At 42.4% G+C, this 20,597-nt stretch overlaps 1 long non-coding RNA gene across 2 annotated transcripts; it reads right to left on the reverse strand.

The window, feature by feature from the left end:
- Positions 1–859: 859 nt before the first annotated feature.
- LOC122916962 lies at positions 860–20,553 on the reverse strand. Of its 2 annotated transcripts, none has more exons than XR_006386334.1 (4): positions 20,375–20,553; positions 13,695–13,757; positions 2,917–3,077; positions 860–961 (listed from the first exon to the last, which is right to left on the reverse strand). It is a non-coding gene; the product is annotated as an uncharacterized LOC122916962 (long non-coding RNA). The 2 variants fall into 2 exon arrangements; XR_006386333.1 differs by having other exon boundaries at positions 2,913–3,077.
- Between the last annotated feature and the right edge of the window lie 44 nt (positions 20,554–20,597).

Genomic DNA, 20,597 nt, shown 5'->3' on the forward strand with positions numbered 1-20,597 from the left:
AGAGAGAGTTTTTAAGTTGACCCTGGAGGGGATAAAACTTGGACAGATGGAGGAAGGGACAAAATCAGTATTCAACTGAATCAAGGAAGAGGAGATTAAGGGTCATTAACTTGAATCCCAAGAAGGCAGAAGAGAAAGAATTGCACAAAGCATTAAAATTACAAAGAAAAGGAAACAAGCAGAGGCAGTGGGAGACAACAGTGTCATCATTTGAAACATTCCCAGTATAAGGATCATCTATGGTTCAGAAACGGCTCTGGAGAGCAAGGGGGTTCTTAGACGGGAGAAGGGAAGCAGAGTTTCTACTAAGAGACGACGGAAAGGAGCAGGTGGGTATGAGAGGAAGGCCTGCCTCTCCACAGCAGGAGGAGGATGCAGGAGAAAGGAAACGGAGGAGCCTGTGTGCCGGCCCCATGCCGGATCCATGGGAGCCTCAGACTGGAGATGGCAAGAAAGAGCAAACTGCTGGCAGAATGCAGATGAGGTCAGCAGAGCGCCTGCTGAGTGGACCAGAGACCCCTCGCCCGATTGCGATTCTGACTTACAGAAATACAGTCATCCATCTTCTCATTAACGCTCAGCCCTCCATCACTCTGGTGGCTCCGTTCACTATGTCTCCTCACACTCGAAAGCAATCATACACACAGTGGGGTAGGAGTTAGACTTTCTGCTGCTTTTCTTTTGCCCTGATTTTTAGCTTTAACATATGACAATCGAATGGAAGCGAAGTTTACTGCCAGGATGTAATTCTTGGCATAGTGAGCTTCCGCAGTCAGCATTCGTCTTTTCCTGGCTTCCCCCGCTCCCGACTACCCCCCTGCCCAGCCCCTTCACCCTCACCAACCTCATCATTCCCAGACTGAGCCACTTCCGTCTCCCATGAAGCACAGCTCCTGGCATTCATTCACAGCTCCCCACTTAAGACCCCACCTGGCTGGTATTTTGTAACACGGATAAACACCTGCAGAATATAAGCAATGAGAAACCGAGGGGAAGAAGCTAACATTTCGGTGCTCCTGCTATGCACATCGATACACATTCCGCTTCTCACAAAAACTCCCGGAGCTAGACATGACTGTATCTTTTCTATCTGGATATTACTAAATGCTGTGGCAGGAATGCCAGAATGAAACCCTGAACAGGGAAAGAAATGGGCAGTATAAGAAATGGGCAGTGTGAAGTCAAATCCCATCCAGTTTAGGGAAGTGCAGTGTAAAAGGGAGAAACCAGGGGCACCTGGGTGGCTCAGTGGGTTAAGCCTCTGCCTTCCGCTCGGGTCATGATCTCAGGGTTCTGGGATTGAGCCCGCATCGGGCTCTCTGCTCTGTCTGCCTACTTGTGATCTCTATCTGTCAAATAAATAAATAAAATCTTAAAAAAAAAAAAAAAAAAAAAGGGAGAAACCTGGTGCCTCGGTGGCCCAGTGGGTTAGGCCTCTGCCTTCAGCTCGGGTCATGATCCCAGGGTCCTGGGATCGAGGCCCACATCGGGCTCTACGCTTGTCGGGGAGCTTGCTTGCTCCTCTCTCTCTCTCTGCCTGCCTCTCTGACTACTTGTGATCTCTGTCAAATAAATAAATATAATCTAAAAAAAAAAAAAAAAAAAAGGAAAAGGGAGAAACCTACACAGCTTCCCTCCCTCCTAGGAACTGGTGTGTGTTGCCTAAGGTGTGGATCTGGAGAGGAAACCTCCTGAAGCTGTTGGGGTAAGAATGATCAGCCTATTCCAAGCCACAGAGCCTCTAAGAGTCTCTAATGGTGGTTTTTTCCAAAGCGCCTAGGGACAGGCAGTAGCCTTGGTAACAGAAGGGGTAGCCAAAGAGGTGCCAATTACCATTGTGTAAATGTGTCAAAGATCTAGCCTGAGAGGGTGAGCCTGAAGGAAGCGGTGCATAAAAGGCTGCGGGGTAGAGTAGGAGAGAAGGCATTTTGTTACTGCTGTTTTCTGGGTGACTCGCGCTGGACACTTGAGAGAGCCTTACTCTCTTAGAAGACACACCCAAATGACTCATTGGATGCCAACAGCAGTGCTGAGAGGAAATGTACTCTTGTTATTACCATACTGTTATCATACTGAATTCTAAATAAGGAGTTAGGTCATCGTAGCTTGCTGAAAGCTGATGTCACATGATCACTTTTGTCATTACCAAAGGAGACCGTTGAGGGATTCTAGTTTTCTTTAAAAGACTTACTTATGAATTCAGTAGCATTCCATCAACAGTCCCACCAAAATACTTCTAAATTGACCTATCACTGTTTTTGCCTTCATAGTTGATTTGTTAGCATTTTTCTTCTAAGTTCTTTTAGAGTATTCTGTGGGTTTTCTAAAGCTTTGATAAATTTCCTTACAACTGGACCAAAAACCCTAATATGGGAATTATTCCCAATAATCTCTAATAATTATGGGATATTGGTGAACGAGGCAGGATGAAAAGTTTTTATCTATTTCTCTCATATAAATGAGAAAAGAAACAAAAAGGAGCAGTTCAAGCCAAGCAACTGCCCAGGGAGCCAATCCAATTTCTTTAATAATTTTTAATTATACATATAATTCAAAAAATATTCTCCTCATAAAAATTTCAATAATATAAAGCAAAAGTCCCCAGTTACCATGATACCTGATCCTACTCCCCTCTTTGGAGGAATCCATTATTATTACTTTGGTGTTTATCTTCCAAAAATTTTTTTATGCATTTATCCATGTATTAGGCAACATATTATTTAATATACATGATACCATAAGCTTTCTTCACTTACGCCTTTGAAATAAAATTCAATCAATTCATAGTAATCTAGTCCCTTCTTTTTAACTGTTATATGTATCTTTTCAATTGAGGTAACAATAGCTACTTTAACAAATAAATCCCAAAATATCGATGGCTTAGTACAGTAAAAGTTTATTTCTTAACTCACCTACCAGTCCACTGAGAATTATCGCAGGCCAACAGGAAGCTTTCCTCCATTCAGGAACCAAGCTCCTTCCATCTGGTTGCTGGACATCCCCAAGGGTCTTCCTATTATATATCCAGTCAGGAGAAGAGCATAGAGACGGTACATCTACTTTTCAAAAGATGTAACCTAGAAGCGACACACATGACTTCCACTGTTATTATACCAATAACTTCTAGGCAGATTTGGAAATTGCTAATTTCTCTGCCACTGATGGGTTGTTTCTAGGGTTTATTCTTCTGAGTAATGATCAAACGAATGTCTTTTAGCCTGTCTTTGTATGTACAGGGTACAAAGTGAGGTATAAAGTGATGGCTCAAAGAACATGCACTTTTCTTAATGAAGACTGATAGTCTGCTCTCCAGAAAAGACTACCAGTGCATACTCTACCAACAATGTATCATATTCTTAGATGCCACTAACACTGGCTATTATCAATCATTTACATGTCACCAATATGATAAATAAGTATGACAGTTAATTGCTCTAATCGCATTTCCAAGATTATATAATTAGGCTAAGCATCTCCTACTATGCGTGTTAGCTATTTACATGAATGCATCTATGAACTGATGAGCCATGACTTTTGCCAATATTCTGTTTGGTCGGAGGTGAAACAAAATGTTCAAATGGAATTATCTCCATACAGTTTTGACTGGGATCAATCCCACCTACAAAATGAGCCGTGAGAAAGCCGAAACAGGGCTTTCTAAGAGGGTGGCTGAGAACCAGTTTGGGGATAGAGGTAGATGAACATCTACCTCTAATCCTTAGAAGAACTTAGAAAGGCTGAGAAAGAGTGGAAATGATGGAAGGGAATTTTAAGGAGAGGTAGGCGAGAATTTATCGGGCCAGATTTCTCTGGACCAGAAGTGGTCCATGCTCAGGAAAGGGAAGGCTTGATTTTGTCTTAAATCTTGTTTCGTGGGCCACTTGAAGAGGTAAAGTAATCCCAGTCTGGAAAAGCTGAAAGTGCATTACTCCCAGCCTTGAGGCTGAGGAAGGAATGAGAAGTAACTTCCTTGAAGATTTCATTTGCCGATACCAAGGTGAAATTCAAGGACAGTGTCTCTCAGTGACAGTGGGAGAGGTCTCCCACAAGTCCACAAATGTGCCCTGCGCTGTACAAATGTCAGTCAGCAAGAATATATACACCTACCTCCTGCTTCCCTTCCTTTCCCTAATCTCAACCCTGTAGGAGCCACAGGCATCCTAGTGAGTCAAAGAAGAGGAAAGCACAGGTTGAGAATATTGGCGTTTGGGGGACAGACTATCCACACAGTAACTCCTATGTGGGTTGACTCAGGCGTTTATGCCTTCTACATCATCTATCCAGGTGAGAAACCTCAAAGAAAGTAGCAAGGACACCAAGGGTAAACAAGCAGAGAGCTCTACCAAATTTGCCAAATGGTGACACTAAACTCGTACCACACCTCGCAGTGTGCTAGATTTGGGGAAGATAAAGTTGTGCTAAGGAGAGGCATACTAAGGTATGAAGGACAGGAGATACACATTCAGTTTGCACCAGTGACAAGGGACGGAAGAACCAAAAGCCCCTGGCTCCTCTCGGAGGACAGGGCCACATGCTATGCTGACTTCTCAGGGAGGCCTTTTCTCCTCAACCTACTTCTAGGCCCTGTGGGGAAAAAAAGAGGGAGACAAAAAGAACTGACCCTGAACAACCTAAGAGATATGAATTTCCCAGAAAGTATAGTGTTGATGAATCACCTGCATCAGAGGACACAGTGTTTGCTTACATCTTTTTCAGCTTTATTCAGTGTCTTTAAATGAGTTAATACCTTAAACTGCTTAGAAATGTGTCCAGCATATAACAAATCTCCATAAATGATAGTATCATTATTATTATTAAAAACAATCAGGGGCGCCTGGGTGGCTCAGTGGGTTAAGCCTCTGCCTTCGGCTCAGGTCATGGTCTCAGGGTCCTGGAATCGAACCCCACATCGGGCTCTCTGCTCAGCAGGGAGCCTACTTCCTCCCCCCCTCACCGCCTGCCTTTTTGCCTACTTGTGGTCTCTCTCTCTCTCTCTCTGTCTGTTAAATAAATAAATAAAATCTTTAGAAAATATAATAATAATAATCAGATTCTGTATAAGCAAAACTACCTGGAAATGATTTTGCTCACTGCTTATATAGTCATTGAGATGTGATGTCGTTTCTATTTCGTTCAACAGAAACAGTCACTGTTGTGGTCTCCTGATGAGAAAAGTGCGTGTGTGCATGGGTATACAAAATTCCAAATGATTCCTGAAAGAAACCAGATGAGACCATATTATCAAAACAGAACCTATAATTCTGCAAGGTAAACTCTGTCACACTACTGTGAGAGCCAGGTGTTGATGTTAACATTATCCCTCAAAGTCACCTATTCTTCCCTAGTAATTGTGTGTTTAAAATAGCCATGAAGGAGTGGATATAAAGTAAAGTGAGTTGGAAAGAGCTTTGCTATGGGTAATGAGTGGCCAGGGCATAATAACCTTGGGCAGTGAGAAGTGATCCAAAACAGGAAGACTCATGGTACCAAAAGAGAGCTGGGTGCAGGTGACCAACAGTCTCCAACTAATCATGAACTTTCAGCAAATGACAACAGTAAAACCCAACTCTGTTTAGAGTCATCCTTCCACAGGGTGAAGGATCTGGACAGAGAGGCCTCTAATGGCTGCCTGCCCCCATGGGGGCAACTTAGAGCAGATGGAAAATGGGAGAAACAATAATCCCAACAGATTTGCCATCACAGATTTGTTGTGTGGATTTGCTCTTCCACTCTGTCGGCCAAAAATGGGAGGAAAAATATCTTGGAATTCTCAAGAAGCCTTCCTGATAACTGAGTTCAGTTTATCTAAGTGAGTGGAAATGGCACCAATGTACTAAGTATTACCCATTATAAGGAAAGCAGACAATCACCTCTTGACAGTTCAGAGAAATCCTAAGAGGCCAGAAACTCAAGTTCTGTCTAACTACAACACTCCTGTAGAGGAAACTAAAGATCTCCCACCTATGTCTAGGAGTTGAGTATCGTGGGACAGGAAAGGGAACTAAGGCACCAGCCGTTAGCAGCTTTAACTCTAACAGAACTCACTCACAGAGACACATAGTAGTTACTTTCTTAGCATTCATTTCCCATATGTACCACTGGACCCATGAAGGCTATTTTCTTAATATTGTATAGTTGTCAGCATAAACTTGCTACTGGATCATTAACAGATAGAGGTTAATTTCTCAGTTTGGAGATGGATAAATTGAGTATTCTTTCTCAGTGAACATGCAGACCATCAGAAGAGATCGTATGTCTTCCAATCTATTAACTCAACATGTATGGAAAAAGACTCTCTTGGCTACTTCTTATGGGCTAGAACAGCTTTCTGCCAGTTAGCAGACCAGCAAAAGCAAGACTGAGGGATAGAAGGTGCGGACAATGGAAGAAACGGGCCTTCGCCAGCTCTGCATATAGAGTACAGATGGTCAGACAAGGTGCTGCACAACCAGTGTATCCTTTCCAAAACCTCACCCGCACCGTACTGGACAACAAGATGATCATGGCAGTGCTTTCACTTTATCTACTGCATGATACCTACTGAATTTTTTTTTTTAATTTAGATTCCCAGTGAATTTTTTGTGAGTATTCAACAAAATATTTTTTCCAAGGGAGAAGGAAGGGAAGAATAGATGGAGAGGGCAGGAAGGAGAAGAATTAAATTGCGCATGGAGTTACCTAGTGCCACTCTCTCATTTTTCAAGTGATGTAACTGAGACCCACAGAAGTTGACCAAAGAGAGCAAAGTAGTGCCCCCTCAACCCTGTTGTGCAACTCCCAAAATACATGGGACAGTGCTTTCTAAAAACAAAAACTAGGGAAAGGATGAAGGATGGAAATGTATAATAAAGAATATGTTGATTACATGACAGTCTAGACTACCTAATGTTAAGACACTGGAAAAAGTTCTATTAAAAAATAAAGAAGTTGGGGTCTCTGAACCATACTTCTATGGACTATTTGTGTCCCTCCAAAATTGCCTCTGTTGAAGCCCTAACCCCCAATAGGAAGGTATGTGGAGATGGATCCTTTGGGATGTAGTAAGAGTAAGATGAGTTCATGAGGATGGGGCCCTAGTCTGATGGTATTAATGTCCCTGCAAAAGACACCAGAGAGCACTCATGTCCCCAGTCTTTTGCTGGCTCGCTAGCTCCCTCTTTCTCTCTCTCCTCTCTCTCTCTGCCAGGACATGGCAGAGAGGAGGCAACCAACTGCAAGCCAAAAAGAAAGACTTCACTAGACCCCAAATGCTGGCATCCTAATGTTGAACTCCCAGCTTCCAGAACTCTGAGAAAATAAATTTCTGTTGTTTAAGCACCCCACGTATGGTCTTTTATTATGGTAGCTCAAGCTAAGACACACACAAATGGAGAATTCAATCCTAGAAAACAGTTTTTGTTTCTGCATTTCTCAACTGTAATACCCTTTCTCATATCCACCTTCCTTCCTACCACATGCCCATACACACACTCCTGGTATGTACATTCTTTATGGTCCTGCTCCCCATTTTACTGCCTCCTAAAACTTCCCAGATCTTATCCCAGTCAGAACGAACCTACCATGTGTCAGCCCACCCAAAGCCCAAGGGATTATAGAATTGCTGCTGTATATCAGACCTGAGAGCTATTCATGAGCTTGTCTTACTATAACCCTCGCTAGGGCTTGAGCACCCAGAGGCGAAGATCTAGGTCCCATTCATCTTTTATGCCTTGTCTGCCTAGCATCATATCTGATTCCAAGCAACTTCTCAATAAATACTTGCTGAAATAAATGGATCAGACTGCTGTGTGCTTACTCAGGACCTAGACTGGGCCTCTTCCCAGCCAGAAAAGACTGGCGAGTCCCACCAGGGTTAGTATGCAGCCTCTCCTCCTCTACGGTTTAAGAAACTGCCTGCAGATTCCACCAGCCTTCGGAGCATCAAGAAATCGATGACAACAAATGGTGTTGTCAAAGGGCCAGATCACAGAGGAGCACGTATATCGGAAGCACCAAAGGATGGTCCACTGATGCAGGGCCCACGGAGTTTATGAAAACGGCTGCCGCCAGGCCTCCCACATAGAGCCAGGTCAGGCTCGGGCAGAGGGCAGCTAGCTCATCTCTGTCCTCACTGCCAGAGTGATGTCTGTGTCTGTCAATAAGGAGAGGAAGGGTGAATTATCTCAGTGCTGCGCTGCAAGGCATAGAGAGGAACAAATAGCCACTTGAACTCCTGCAAGATAAGGGGGGGGAGGAATGGCGAAGCAAGTATTAAAGACCGGAAAGCCAGGGGTGCACAGATGAGCTGTGCTCTCACTATGCGGAGGAGGAGGATGGAGAATAACTCACTGCATGTGCAATGCATCATTCATTTTAATCCCCAGAGGCAGGTACAACTAGCCAGTATTAAAATTCCATGTGAGCATAACATCACTAGCTTCGCTGTATATGCTTTTAGCTTGCTGGCTAAGGATTAGAACCGGAAACTGAATTACCATCTCGGACAGGCTCTCCTCAGTGCTTGTAGCGAGGTGCTGTGATCCACGACAAACTCTTTCCCTCCGTACTCTGCGGCGTTGCCTTCTTATCCCTACCTCTACCTTCCAGGCCCCCACTCCCCACACCATCGGTCTACCCACCCCCTCCAGTGAGGGCCGCCAGACCTTTCCAGAACAGCCAGCGCAGTTCACGCAGCAAAATGGATGAAAGTCTTGAGAAGGATGCCAGGAACGCGAGAGTGGAAAGACTGAAGGGAAACGAGCGAGAGAAGAGAAACAAGCAAAGTTAATTTAAAGGCCCAAGAAAGCTGCTCTGACATTCTCGTTTCTGCATTATCTTTTGCCTGCCAGCTGCAGCTGTTCACCCACTTTCATCCCCTGACATAAACAGTCCATATCTGCAATTACAAGCGCCCAGGGAGCGAGCATTAGTATGCTGCATGCGGTCTGGGAAAAGGTACAACGCTGGGCTTCTTCCTGCCTTAGAAGTCCCTAGCAGACATGCCCGGGAACAAAGGGAGAAGAGATACAGAAAAGCCGAGCATCTGTTGGATGCCAGAGCCCAAGTCTGAAGCACGAGGTCAGCTGGTTGTGTCACCATCAAAGGAGCTGAAGAGAGGAGGAGATGAAATGCAGTTGGCGGCTGAGACGGATTTTTTTTTTTTTTAATCTGTCTTAAAGAATTAACTACCCACTAAGACCTTTGGGCTAATTTTAAGGGTAAGTAAAATGACAATCACGGGGAAGGGCAACTCGGCCAACGCCAAGCATATGGGGAGACAAAAAGGGAAAACTAAAGAGGAAGGCTGTTAAATATTCTCTCCTCTTTACTCTGCTAGATCTATTAGTTGATATTCTGCCATGGCTTCCTTGCCTGGTTGAAACATCACGCCAACAGTGCACAACAGCCCTGCACCCACACAGAACACTTCAATACATCCCACCCAGGCCTAATAAAATCAAGCCCCTCTAAACATCTCAGCTTTATGCAGCAACCGAGTCCTACAGGACCATAGGATGCTTGGAAAGTCACCCAATTATGTAAGGGAAAATTGATAAGACATCCATCAGAATGGACAATAACATATAAAAATACACTTACTAGAAGATGACGCAACCCGTCATTGAAGTCTGTGGTTTTGAGCCAGTATTCTATAACCACAAAACACAAGCCTCACGAGGAAGCTACGACAGTGTGGGAGTTTCTGAAGCTGGTAGCAGAAGGTGTTGTTTGGTACAAGGTAAAAACATTTCTGGCCAGGATCCGTAGGGAGTCAGTCTTGGGTCTCTATTGCGTGGGCACATGTCTGCGCACACACCCAGTCCAGTAACTCTCATTCCTCACTGAGGACCGAGTTCCTGGCTCTGAGAGACTTTGGGAAGTATAGTAGTTTGCATTACCTAATTTCCCTCCTTCTTACTCAATGAAACATCATTTGTTCTAGGGCAGTAATTTGTCCTGTTAAAAAATAATAATAACTTAAAAAAAAAAAAAAAAACCCTTCCCACCTTCCTAGTAAATAAATTGGCTCGGAACAGTAAGTTCTTAGTGGTAGGCCTTGGACAGAACTTCTAGGAAATCTCTGTAAAAGGAAGCAGTTGCTGGGTACCCTCTGTTCAACTGTGTTAAAGTGGAGTCTTCGTCATCTTGTGACTAAAGGCAGAGGCATAAGGTCAAAACTCACATGCTAAGGGTGACTGAGCAGGAGGACAGGGAGCACCTGGCTCCCAGTTGGCATCGTGAGTCACAGTACCTGCTCTGTACCATCTGTCTCCACACTTCCTGTCACATACAAAAAAAAAAGAGACAGAGAGAGAATAAGAAAAAAATGTTCTTTGGGTTTTGACTTACATCCAAATCTAGTTCTAATTTTTATAGGAGTTATCCATTAAAAACAGGAAGAGATAAAATCTTCCTCAAGAGGAGTCCTCAAGAAGAGAAGCCAAATCAAAGTTTGGTGGTGAGCATACTGGGCTATATATTATCCCCCCAAAATTTGTACCCACCCAGAACATGTGAACATGACCTTATTTGGAAATAGAATTTTTGTAGACAGTATCAAGGTAAGATGAATTAAAATTCATCTTACCAGGGTGAAAATTTTTTTTTAAGATTTTTTATTTATTTATTTGACAAAGAGAGATCACAAGTAGGCAGAGAGGCAGGCAGAGGGAGCGGGGGAAGCAGGCTCCGCTGAGCAGAGAGCCCAATGCAGGGTTTGATCCCAGGACCCTGAGACCACAACCCGAGCTAAAGGCAGAGGCCCAACCCACCGAGCCACCTAGGGGCCCCAAACTTCTTTTTTTTTTCTTTTTAAGATTTATTTATTTTTATTTGTCAGAGGGAGAGGGGGATGGGGAAGAGGGTACAACAGGCAAGGAGAGAAGCCAGGAGCTCATTGCAGGACTCAATCCCAGGACCCGGGATCATGACCGGAGCCAAAGTCAGATGCTTAGCAGACTGAGCCATCCAGGCATCCCAAGATCATGAACCTTAAATCTGATTTGACTGGGACCTTTGTAAGAAGAAGAAATCTTGCACAGAGACAGGCAGAGGAGAAGAGAATGTGAAGACAGAGGTAGGGAGTGGAGTAATATACCTGGAGACCAAGGAATGTCAAGGATTGCCAACAACCACCAGAAGATGGTAGAGAGGCATGAAACAGATTATCCTTCAGTAGTCTGTTGTTTAAAGCTACCCAGTCTGTGGCCCTTGGTTCTAACAGCACTAGGAAAATAATACAACTTGTTTGTTACCTGTGGGTTTGCAGAGATGTGTTTTCTATGCCATATTTCTAGAATGGGAAGTTGAAGAATACTAAGAAAACTGAATTATCATCCTGGGCCCTGTGAGACAGGTCAGAATTCAAGACTCCCTGAAAAATTTTAGCTGTTTATGGACTTCTACTTTATGGAGATGACCAAGAAAGGGAAGGAATCCCAGTTCTGCATCTAACAGTGGAGGCACTGGGCCCGTTGAAGCCAATAATATGAAACAGCTCAGATTGTTTGGTGACCATAAGTCAAATATCTAAGTGATGAAACCATAGTACATTGCTTGGTAACTATCAAAATTACATATCCAGGTGCATATCAAAATTACATATCCAAAGATAGATTTTTAAAAGTATCAATATTTAAAAGACCAATAATCCAGAATGTGAAAAATAAATACAGAAAATACCATGAGTGGAATACTATAATAAACTTACACAGAAAACTGTTGGAACAAAATGCTGTCTATATGAAAAAGCAAGCTGCTAAAAAAAAAAAAGGCATTTATATCACATTTCCATTTGTCATAAAGAAAAATATTAGATGATAGATAAAGTGGAAAATAAAGAAACTGATAAAAAAATAAAGTACCAGTAGATCTCCCATCAGAGAGAAGCTTAAAATTAAAATAATTTAACTAAATCGAGTATAAGACTTTGCTGGTGCCTCCAGATCCAAGACTAAGCATGCAGTAACCCAACCCTTAGCAGAGCACAAACCATAGTTTCTCAAGAACAGGGCTGGTAAGAACGGTACTATCTCTTTTTCAGTGTGGTCTTAGGTATTGGCTTATTAATTAATTAATTAATGTTTATCTTCAGATGCCCTTATTTAAAAAGGCCTCCAGTCTAAGATGTAGCAGGCTGGAAGTTCTTCCTGCTGGAGCAGCGGACTGAACGAGAATAGGAGGAAATCTACTTCTCTCCTACTCATTGCTTCAGTATACCATGAAGCTTGTGAATCTGAGTGTTGGTTAACATTAATGTTCGTGTGTCTGAAATTCTAGACTGCTGGACTCAGGAAAGAGCCAACAAGTCAGAGCTCACCGTGGCTGGATATTCTGAAGGTAGGCGCTGGGCTTGATGGCCTGACGCAATGACAATGGAGCTAATAAAGGCCACCCTTGAAAACTAAACCAGGACTAGCATTATCCAAAGTACTTGGTTCGAGTATGTGAGAAGACAGAAGTCAAGGCTAGAGCAGAAATATTCTCTTAAAGAGATGACAAAGGAGGAAAGCAGGTCAGTGATAGAGAGAGAGAGAAGAGGTATAAAGAATTAGGCTAAATACAGTATTTTTCTGCAAACAGAAGCTGGAGGAGAAGGCAACAAGCGAAGACCTGCTTGGACCACTCAGACCTGCAGAAATTCTCTAGGTCTGGGCCACAGCCTCCTCTACCACCTTTTGATGGGCATCAGGCCTTCCCCATACTTAGTGTCTGCATGTATGTGGGTGTGTGTTTGTGTGTATTTGTCGAGTTTTTGCAATGTCTGCCCTGACCTTCCTACCACCACTGAGTACAGATCTGTTCTCTCTGATTGATTCCATTGTATTCATCAACTTCATCGTATGGAGGAAAAATCTGAGGCCCAGAGAGTCAGTGGAAGAGCCAAAAACACATCTAAGCTACGCTTACGTACAGGGTGGAACCCCCCTCCCCCCCCACCACCACAGACACACACACAGTTCAGGTTTCCTCGCCTGAATCTAGTGAAGTGCCTCCGGTCGAAGGATGGAGGCGCCGTCATTGGTAACCGAATTGAAGTTCTTGAGTATCTTATAGATAATAAAGATTGCTTCCAGAGTAATCGAAGGCTTACGAATAAAAGGAGGGGGGCCCCTGGGTGGCTCAGTGGATTAAAGCCTCTGCCTTTGGCTCAGGTCATGATCTCAGGATCCTGGGATCAAGTCCCGCATCGGGCTCTCTGCTCAGCAGGGAACCTGCTTCCCTCTCTCTCTCTGTGCCTGCCTCTCTGCCTGCTTGTGATCTGTCTCTCTGTCAAGTAAATAAATAAAATCTTTTAAAAAATAAATAAATAAAAGGAGGTTCCATGTGAAGATAATATGGAAAATATAAGCCAGTTCTGGCAAAAAGTCTGAGGCAATAAATGCCTTTGTTCTCCCAGATTTAACATATTTATATGGCAATACAAGCTCACTTAATGAAGACCTAGAGGCCATCTTATGTGACATGAAATATTAATGATGGTCATATGTATCACCAAAGGCTGAAAACTGAGAGGATCACAAAAATAGAATATGGAAGAGACATAATTAACATTAATAATTTGTACTACTTCCAGATGGTCAAACTAAAGGGCTCTTTTTACAAATCAGACTATCAACTATGTAAATTGGCCAGTAAAACACATTACTACAGATTGAGACCAGAAACTACATCCAATAGAAGACTTCAAATACTTCAGAAACCCTAGTTCTTACCTGGAAACGCCAAGAACTTCGATGTCACATTCTGATTTTTTCCAGGCCTCGGCCATCTGTGGACTTAAAGGGATGAAAATTTAAAAATTTTTAAAACCTTTTTAATTTCACTGCTATCGTTTCCACAAAAGGCAAGATTCATAGGGATCTGGAGTGTCCATTGTGCCTACCTCAGGCTATCTTGTAGGAGTACACCTGATTATTTACCCCACCCCCGGCCATCTTTAGTGGTGATACCTGACCCAGAAAGCCAGCTGAAAGCAGGGTCTGGCCATGGATGCTGCATCTGATGTCAAAGAGGGAATACTCAAGTTCAGTTGCCCTGCACCCAAAGCACCACACTGGACTCTGGAGCAGCCAGGGAATTTCTTCCTCCACTCCAACGTGTGCAACTTTGTCACCTGGGCCTCGAAGCAGGCTATCTCATGCACCTGAGTTTTCCTCAGGGGAAGGGGTCCTTCACCTTCTGCCTGGAAATCTTCTCTCCCTAACAGAGTGGATTATGCATCACCTGCCAGTCCATCAGACATGCCTCTGGTGTCCTGGCTTCCAGACATGCTCATAGTTCATTCATTCAGTCAGTACTTATTCCAAGGCTACCCTCTGCCATAGAGAAGCACGATAATGAACAAAAAAAACTAACAAACTCCCTATACTCATGGAGCTTACAGTCTAGTGGGAGAAGCGGGCATTACTCAAAGAATGATACAAGTTGAGGGGCACCTGGGTGGCTCAGTGGGTTAAAGCCTCTGCCTTTGCCTCAGGTCATGATCCCTAGGTCCTGGGATCAAATCCCACATCAGGCTCTCTGCTCAGCAGGGAGCCTGCTTCCCCCTCTCTCTCTCTGCCTGCCTCTTTGCCTACTTCTGATCTCTGTCAAATAAATAAAATCTTAAAAAAAAAAAGAATGATACAAGTTGATATAAAAGTAAAATGCAATGAGTAATAAATGGTCCTATGAATAGCACATATAGAGGAAAACAACTAGTCATGGAGATGAAAGATTCCTGAGAAAATGAGTAGAGTTAACTAGGCGAGGTGAGTGGGAGGTGTCCTCCAGCTCTCAGGAGAGCAGTGGAGAAGAGCTCAATGCAGTGAAGAAATTTAGGCCCCAAATAGTACTTCCCCACACACGTTGATACAATTAATATTACTGACTATAAAGCACTGTGATAAATACTGGGTAGCACTCTGTAATTAAAAAAAAAAAAATCTTTGATCCAAAAGAGCTTAAGGCCTAATAGGGAAGACAGGAAAATTAACTTTTATGGGAGCATGATAACTACAGTGAGAAAATTATGCATAAGGGCCTAGGGGAGATTCATACTAAAGGGTCAGTCGAGACTTCCTAGTGAGAGGTCAGTGAGGGAAAGAAGATAGCATGGGATTTCCAGGAAGAGCGAACAGCCTGGACAAAAGCACAGAGGCATAAAACAGCAGGACCTACTCAGGGATCCGCAGGAAGTGGACTCGGCTTACCAGAAAGATATGAGCAGAAGGTCAGGAATGTGACAGGCGATGAGGCCAGACAGGCAGAAAAATGAAAGACCCTAAGAGGAGAAGCCTTGTGTGTAAAGCTAAGGTGTTGAAACCTTGTCCAAAAAGGAACAGGGAGATAATGGAGGATTAAAAAGAGAGACAATGAGCAATTTTGTCTTTAATTTCCTTTTGCCTTTTTCCCCACTACTTCCAACAGTGAAATGTTCTAAGATTTCAAAAGAAAACCGAAACCCATAGTGATTGATTCTGACTTGACTTTGTCACTTTCACAGGTTTATTTCCCCTGCTGGATGTTAGCACATAAAATCCCCAGGTGCTTTTCAATGTATGTTACATTTCCTCCAGTTTAGTAAATCAGAGTTATTTGCTTTCCATACTCTGCTTTATGTTTTGGTAGGCAGTAAGCCATTCTGGCATGGAACTAAAATTAATATTTTTAGCAACTATGTGGTCATCTGTGTGATGGAGATACACGACAGAGTACAGGTCTTTTTAATATAATTTATTTACTCAACATCAAAAATGAAGCATTTTAAAATGACAGTTCTTAGTCTTAAAACAAGCTCAACATCTTAGAATACGGATTATTTTCCATTAAATTTTTAGTGTTATTTCTGACACATACAACATAGTTTATTAACATATACTTCTGTTGAAAAGCATAAGACAGGAAATGCACATGAACTTACTATCCAGTGAATACATTATGAATAAGTATTTCCTTTCTACCTCATCTTATCCCCTCCCCATTAAGCCAGAGATATTCTGTATCTATCTTTATTTTGCTATTTAAAAATAGCTTCATTAAATGTTTATGGATATCTAAACATATTAATGTTTATATATCATTTTTATGATATCATACCAATTATGGACTTTTAAGACTTCCTTAAAAATTCAACATTAGATTTCTAAGAAGTATAGGTTCCTGAGTACATCTATGGATCCTTCATTTTCACCACAACATAATATTCCAGTGTGCAAATGTAGCACAGTGTATATACATCCATTCTCTTAAGAATGCATTCTAAACAATTCCAACTCTTGGCAATTACAGACTGTTTTCTATGAGCCTGCCCTCTTGGTACATGTACAAGAATTTCTCTGGTATCTATATTAGGTGTGAAGTTGCTCAGGTGTATGGTATTTCCATGTTCATTCCCAAGCTGATCCCAAATTTTTTTCCAAAGTGATTTTCTAATTTACTTCTCCAAGACCATTACATAAGAATTCCTCATGATCCATATTCTAACCAATACTTTGTAAATAAAAATGAAAAAGGAAAAAAATGAAAAAGAAAAAAAACAAATTCAGACTGTATTTAATAGACAAAACATGCAAAGATGTGGTGGGTAGGAAGGAAAATCCAGGATGATTCAATATTTACTTCTCGGTTTACCAATATAGTAAGAGTGATATTTCAGTTTGATCATAATTTTTACTTCCCTGATTGTTAAAGAGATTAAAGACCTTTTTATGTGCACTGGCCATATACTTACATGTCATTTGCCCATTTTTCTACTACTTGTGTGTTTTTCTAATTTTTTTTTTAAGATTTTACATATTTATTTGACAGAGAGAGGGAGCATAAGCAGGGGGAGCAGCAGGGAGAAGAGGGAGAAGCTGCTCCCCAACAGGGAGCCCAACGAGAAGCTCAATCCCAGGACCTCAGATCATGACCTTAGTTAGCCAAAAGCAGACGCTTAACCAACTGAGCCACCCAGGCACCCCTGAATGTTTTTTAATATACTCTGGGTATTAAACTTCTGTAGGCTCTATGTGTGACAAATACCTTCTAACCACTTTGTTGTCTTTTCACTTTCTTTATGATGTTTTTTGGTAAACAGAGATTATTAACATATTTGAATTAATAATTTCTTTTATGGTTAGAACTTTGTATATCTTGTTTGACAAACCTTCCCTACCCCAGAACTAGAAAAATATCCTCCTACATTTTCTGCCTAAAGTTTTTCTTTTTGCAAAGTCCTTCTCTCTCTGAGTTGACCCCTGTGTATATCAAGAGGCAGGAATTCAATTTCAGTTTTTTGAATGGCTATCCAGTTGTCCCAGCACTATTTATTGAACAGTTCTTCCTTTCTTCATTGATTTTCAATGCTCCCTGTGCTAGATGGTTTCTGTGGCCCTTGGCACCCATTGATTTCCTCTTCTTACTGTCCGCAGTATCACAAAAGCTAGAAACCTAGGAACTGACTTTTCCAAACTTCTTTGCTAGCAAGCTTTGAGATGCGGTTTAGATGCTGTCAAAGAAATGCACTTATGCAAATTAGGAAAACAGTAGGGAGGTACAAACAACTTATTCCCAGCAACAATGGCAAAGGAAATACAGATGTGGGTCCATAGGAGGGTTTTCAGGAGCCAGATGGACTCAGAATTCCTATGCTAGTCGCCTTTCTTGGGGACGCTGTGTCTTCAGTAGAGTGTCCTGAAATTTGCCGACCTCTCTGTAGCCGCTAAATACGGACTCTCTGGATGGTTGTAGCTGCGAATTGCAAAGATAATGGCACTGCTGTGCCCCACACGTTTGCCCTTCCAGCCCTTCAATAATCTATTTTTTGTTTTAATCCTTCATACTTGAAATATGGGATAGTTTCCGTCTCCCCTAATTCATTCTGTCAAAGATCACAGTTCCATTTATAAGTGGGTCTCTTCCTAGGTTTTCCACTATGTATCACTGGGTGATCATCTATCCATGAGGCAGTAACACATTAACTATGGCTTTAGAACAAACCTTGGTATCAATAAATCGAGTGTCTCCACCTTAATCTTCTTCACAAATGTTTGGGTTGTTCTTAGCCCTTTGCTATTCTTTTTAGAGTTACCTTTTTAAATCATTTTTTTTTTTTTTTAAAAAAAAAGGTCACAATACTTATTGGACTTGCTTCAACTCTATGGGTAAGTTTTGGCACAATTTACGTGGATCCACATTTTAGAAGCGTAAGTCTCGTAAAAGAAAGTGTATTGGGTTTTCTGGAGTCAGACTGAATTTTTAAAAGACTAGCTAGGAAGCTAGACAGACAATTAGGTGCAATAGAGCAGTGACAATGAGAACAAAGATTTATGTCCAGGAGATAAAGCATACAAAGATGTACTGGCTAAGAAGGAAAACTCAGGGGTGACTCAGGTTTCCTTCTGGGCTTCTGGGTGCCATGCCTTAAGACAAACACAGAAGCAGCCTGCTTAGGAACAAGGACAATGGGACTAGTTCAAAGATGTTGAGTTCCAGCGACTAAGAGATAGTCAAATGAATGTGAGTCTGAAACTATGCAGAGAGGAATGGGCTGTATATTTAAAGTTAGGAGTCAGCCATAGCTAAGTGATTGGAGAAGTCAGTGTGGGAAAATGTAGCCACACTTGGGAAGAAACCTCTGCGAATATTGCCATTTAGAAGGATCCCAAGAAAAGGAGCCAATAAGGGAGACTGAGGGGAGTGTCCAAAGACATAATAGGACAACCAGAGGAGAAAAATGTTATGAAAGTTAAAAGAAGAGAGGTTGAAAAGGACGTCGTTAACACTGCCAAATAACTACAGGAAAAAGAAAATATCCATCAGACTTAAAAATATGAAGTTAACTGGTGGAAACAATTTCATGGCTGTTTTGGGGATAGAAGACAAATTGCTGTCCATTGAGCAGTAAATGGCCAGTGAGGAAGGGAAATGGGAAATGTAAATGGCTCTTTAAGAAGTTTGGCTGCAAATGAAAAGAGATCTACAACAGGAGCTAGAGGGTGTTATGGGGGTCAGAGGATATCATTATAAAGAACATGTTCATATGCTGAAGGGAGCAAACAATACAAAGTGGATGATGGATGGCCCAAGGTCTCTGTCAAGGCAGAAGACAGACTCCAGGGCAGGTGGTCAGGTAGATGAATCAGACTTTCCCAGGGAGACGGACAGTCTTTTCACGGAAAACAGGAAAGACCGAAAGGGTGGGTCCTGATGGACATATATTTTTTGGGTGGTTTTGGGTTGTGGGGGTGAGTTATTCCTTGTTTTTTCTGAAAGAATGAGGAGGCAAGGTCATCCGCTGAGAGCAAGAGAAGACAGGGTAGAGGAAGGGAGTTGAAGAAAGCAGTGAACACTCGGAATAGCTTCTGAAAGAAAAGGGAGCAGCAGCTGACTGGCTATGTGGGGGCATGACTCCAGGTGGCCCTGGGAGTCGGGCTGAGACCCAAGGGCCTGTTCAACCTGCTGGATGATTTCTCCCAGTAGAGCAGAGGAACTTGGGGACAGACTGGTTGATCCCACGCCCTGCGTACATGACTCTCTATATTAGAGTGACATTGGATACATGTCCCGTGATCTCACTGGACTTTCACTGCCAACTGGGGTAGGCTGAGTGGCAGCTAAGACTACCACAACTAGACCCTTAGGAAGAAACAGAAGAGAAACTGAATGATCGTACAGAAGGCTTAAAGGCGAAAGAATGTGTATGTAGGAAAATAGTCTTTACCTTTGGCTGCTTTGGGATATACCCAAAGGCACGGATATGCTGCAAGGAACAATCATTCTTTAAATAAGGTGAGCAAGTTAGACAACACTATTACTAAAGACAACTGAAAAACATGCGGGAAAAAAAGAAAAAAGCACCATCCAAAGATGGATTCATACAGGATAGCGATTAACCAACTCAAGCCAGCAGATCAGATATCGTGCTCTTTAAGAAACTTAATAAAACTGTAGGACTTATTGATTTTGCTCTTCCTTTAGGCAGAAATATGCCAGGAACATACACAGAGAAAATAAATAATCTCAAGCTTTCGTAAGAAAGCTAAAGCAAATGTGGAGTTACAGTCTCCGAGTGAATTCAGGGATAGGGCTGGTTCAGCATGCCGCTAATATTATAAAGATTCATTACCAGGTGCTCGTGTTAACAAAGATGAAACACCTATCATATGACCTGGAGGATTTTTTTTTTTTTCTCTAAAATGTACCCTGGAGAATGGAGACAGAAGAGCAAGTTATTACTTGATGTACTGATAAACCATCTGTGAAGTAGAGATCCATCAGATTCCCCATGAGAGGCAATTCAAGAAGGTTCCAGGGGAATGGTTTGATACTTTGTTAATCACCAAAACTCCAACAGCACAGCTGTTACTAGAAAATGTGAGGGGTTGGGGCAGAAAGTTTCGGAGGGGAGCTGCAAAGCACCAGAGCTTACCTTGTTGCCTGGAAGGTGAGGTCAAGAGACATCTGCTGCAGTGGCTCGCGGGATGGGATCGGCGGAGGGGCTCACCAGTCACTCACACAACAAATTAAAAAGTGGTTTCCCAGCGAAAAGGAACAGTGGAATGGGTAGAAGGATGCATATCTGCTTATTATAGCCAGAGCCTGCGTGAACTGAATCTACAAGAAGAAAAAAGAGACAAAAGAATGGTGAGAGG

This window comes from Neovison vison, chromosome 1, assembly GCF_020171115.1.
Source record: "Neovison vison isolate M4711 chromosome 1, ASM_NN_V1, whole genome shotgun sequence".
NCBI lineage: Eukaryota > Metazoa > Chordata > Mammalia > Carnivora > Mustelidae > Neogale > Neogale vison.